Source organism: Capricornis sumatraensis, chromosome 22 (genome assembly GCF_032405125.1).
Source record: "Capricornis sumatraensis isolate serow.1 chromosome 22, serow.2, whole genome shotgun sequence".
Lineage (NCBI taxonomy): Eukaryota > Metazoa > Chordata > Mammalia > Artiodactyla > Bovidae > Capricornis > Capricornis sumatraensis.
Window position 1 is genome coordinate 29,132,911 of NC_091090.1, and position 3,696 is coordinate 29,136,606.

At 39.4% G+C, this 3,696-nt stretch overlaps 1 pseudogene; it reads right to left on the reverse strand.

Annotated features, from left to right (window-relative positions):
- Positions 1-2,077: 2,077 nt before the first annotated feature.
- On the reverse strand, positions 2,078-2,802 carry LOC138069795 (Fanconi anemia core complex-associated protein 24 pseudogene; annotated as a pseudogene).
- Positions 2,803-3,696: the final 894 nt, after the last annotated feature.

Consider the following 3,696-nt stretch of genomic DNA (forward strand, 5'->3'; position numbering starts at 1 on the left):
CTTGAATTAGGTATAGCTCAGGTTGCCTAGACTCACAAATTTAAGGCTGAGCGAACATTTAGTAAGAATAACTATGCTGGGCTATTGCAATCTGAAATCATTGTTCTTGGGGCCTGACTTGATTACTATGGCCATGTAGTAAATTATCCCTCAAATTTCCTGGTATAAAGCAACCATTTTAAGTTCAGAGCTAATATTATATGCAATGATGAGGGGTTGAGGGCTTTTCCTCTAAGATCAGGAACAAGACAAGGGTTCTCACTCTCTTCACTCCCATTCAACATACTACCAGAAGACCTAGTCTGAGTGATCATGTAAGAAAAAGAAATACGAGGGCATTCAAATTGGAAAGGAAGAAATAAAATTATCTTTGTTTTCTGATGACATGACTTTTTCAGAGAAAGGCCTAAAGACTCATGAAATAACCATGCAATCTAATCAACAACTTCAATAAGACTGCAGGATACAAAATTAACATGAGGAAATTAGTAGCATCTTTATACACGAACATTGAATTATCTGAAAAAGAAATAAAGAAGCAATCTCATTTACAGCACCATCAAAAACCATAAAAGACTTAGAAATAAATTTAGCCAAAGAGGTATAAGATCTGTTACTGAAAGCTGTAAGACAATGATGAAAAAAATTAGAGAAAACACAAATAAATAAAATAATATCTTATGTTCATAGATTGGAAGAATTAATATTGTCAACATTTCCATACTACCCAAAGCCATCTATAGTTTTAATGTACTACACATCAAGATTACAATGGAATTTTTATAAAAATATAAAGCACAATCCTAAAATTCATTTGGAACCATAAAAGACATCAAATAGCCAAAGAAATATTGAGAAAGAAGAGCAAAACTGAAGGCATCACACCTGCTAATGTTAAGCTATACTATGAAGCCATAGTAATCGAGATGGTATAGTATAGACATAATAGGCATATGGACCAATAGAACAGAATCAAAAGCCCTAAACAAACCCCATGCATTTATGATAAAGTAATTGATAAAAGAGCTAAGAATATACTAAATGGAGAAAAGACAGTCTTTTCAATAAATGTTGCTGGGAAATTTGGATATTCACATTCAAAAGAATGAAACTGGACTCCTGTCTTATAAGAGTTACTCATAAAAATTATCCTAAAATAGATTAAAGCTTAAATGCATTATATTTAAAAAAAAAAGATTTAAATTTAAAACATGAAATTATTAAACTCCTAAAAGAAAACAGGTAATAAAAACTCCTTGACATTGATTTTAGCAATGAACTTTTAGGTATGACACCTAAAACACAAGCAACAAAAGCAAAAATAAATAATAAGTGGGACTACATCAAACTAAAAAATCTTCTGCACAATAAAAGAAACAATCAACAGGATTAAAAAGCAATTTCTGGAATGGGAGAAAATATTTTCAAATCACTTGTGTGATAAGGGGTTAATATCCAAAATATATAAGAAACTCATACAACTCAATAACAAAAAAATCCAATTTAAAAATGGGTAAAGAAACTTATTGTGTGTTCCTGAATCCCAGTTGCACCATCTGGGGGTGGGGGTTTCCCCCACATCTGTATTCAGTAATTCTCAGACACAAGCTGGGTGTCGTGTAATTCAACTCAATCCTGACACCACCTACTCCAAGATAGCGGTAGATTGCACCAGGCAAGGGTTCAGTCCTACAGGATTCCACCGAACCCTCACTTCAGGTGACCATCACAAGCCCAGGTTGTTACTTGTGTTTCTGGCCAACTTGCTACAGATTGAAAGTTCCCATGACCCCCTTGTACAATTTCTTTTTTTTTTTTTTTTAGTTTAAATATTTGCTTGCAGTTTATTTTGGTTTTTCTAAATAGACATTCACATCTGTAAACAATAGGATTTTGGTTTCAGCCCCAACCCCCAATTCCTTACACGTTTTTGCTCTCATACATTGGCTAGAACTGCCATTTGTTGTTTAGCCGCTAAGCTGTGTCCAGTCCTGTTGTACTTCATGGACTGTTGCACACTAGACTCCCCATGGGATTTCCCAAGCAAGGATATGGGAGTGGGTTGCCGTTTCCTTCTCCGAGGAACTCTTTTCTTAGTGTGAAAAGAAAACAAGATCCTGCAGTCCCATGATGAGATGCCCATGAGAGGAGCCCTCACCTGGGCTGGGTGAAGAATGCATGAATGCGCTGGGCTGCTGCTGGTCCTACTACCACCTCCAGTTCTCGGAGAGACGCGTTGCTTAGTTGCTGGATACTTGGAAACCTCTGAAGCGGAAGGGGGGCTTTCACTTTCCCCACTCCTGGGATCTGCTGCACACTTCGGAGGAGCGCCGGCTCAGAGACCTGAGCCCGTTTCTTCCTGAGAAAAGGGTTTTTACTGGGCTCTCTGGTTTGCTCTTGAACCAACTGAATAATGAGGCAGGATGCTTCCATCTGGCTGGCTACTGGAAGCAACACCATCCCAAGATCCAGAACAGTAAACTTCTGTACAGCTGGAAAATACTGCTCACTCATCTGCGTTTTTTCAACTACCACAATCCCTTGAAGTTTATTGGAATTTCTAACCCGAACAAGTCTCTTTCTGTAGCCATTTCCTGCCACCAACTCAGCTTCGGTGATATAAAGAATGCAGGATTTGCTAGATAAGTAAAAATCTACCGGTGTCAGGCCATCCTCAAAAACGAGTTTAATTTTCCCTTGCATTCCCTGTGCCAGCTGCGAACCGCGTCATTTCTCATTGGCCACAATGTGCCCAAATGGTACATGCATGGGGCCAGTGCCATCAGGGGGGTTGCCTTCCATCAGCGGGCTCGATCTAATGAGGGGAATGCAAGACGGCACTTAAGCAGATTCTCTAGGACACAGCCCATTTCACTCGAAGCCCGGGCCTCTTTGGCAGGAGCCCGACTGCAGAGTGTTCTTTAAAAGGCTGGATTACAGGCCAAAGTTTAAGAACCAGGAGATTCCTGTCCTGGAAGAAGCGTCCTTTATTTCCGTCACCTGTCTTGCCCCTGAAACCCTGGCTCGGTCCGCGCCGTGGTTCCTTAGTCCAGTCCAGGGCGGGGGACTAGCTGGCCACCTCGGCACCAGGTCTGGGTTTCCCGCAACATTACCTCCCCTTGTACAATTTCATTAATTTGACGGAGTAGCTCACAGAACTCAGAGAAACATTTTGCTTACTAGATCCCCAGCTTATTATTTAAAAAAAAAAAAAAGTAACTCAGAAACAGCCAAATGGAAGAGATATGTAGGTCAAGGAATACGGAGAGGTTACAGAACCTCCAGCCCTCTCTACGCTCATCACTCTCCCCAAATTTTCACCTGTTCACCAGCCCAGAAGTTCTCTGAAGCTAGTCCTTTAGGATCTTTACAGAGGCTTCATTACATAGAATAGATTCAATTTCACAATGTATACATATGCCAAATCATTGTGTTATATGCCTTAAACTCATACAATATTATATGCCAATTATATCTCAATAAAACTGGAAAAAATTAAACAACCATTTCATTTCAATCACAAAACTTTAAGAAGGGCTCAAACGGGTAGTTTTCTCTTGGGATATCATGTACAGTCACATAGGATCCTCAGCTTAAATAGGCTCCATGCTTGGTTTTATTCTCTGCTTAACAGTCTTAATTTTTTAACCAGAAGTTGTGCACTTTAATTTGTTTCTGGGCTCCACAAACCATGTA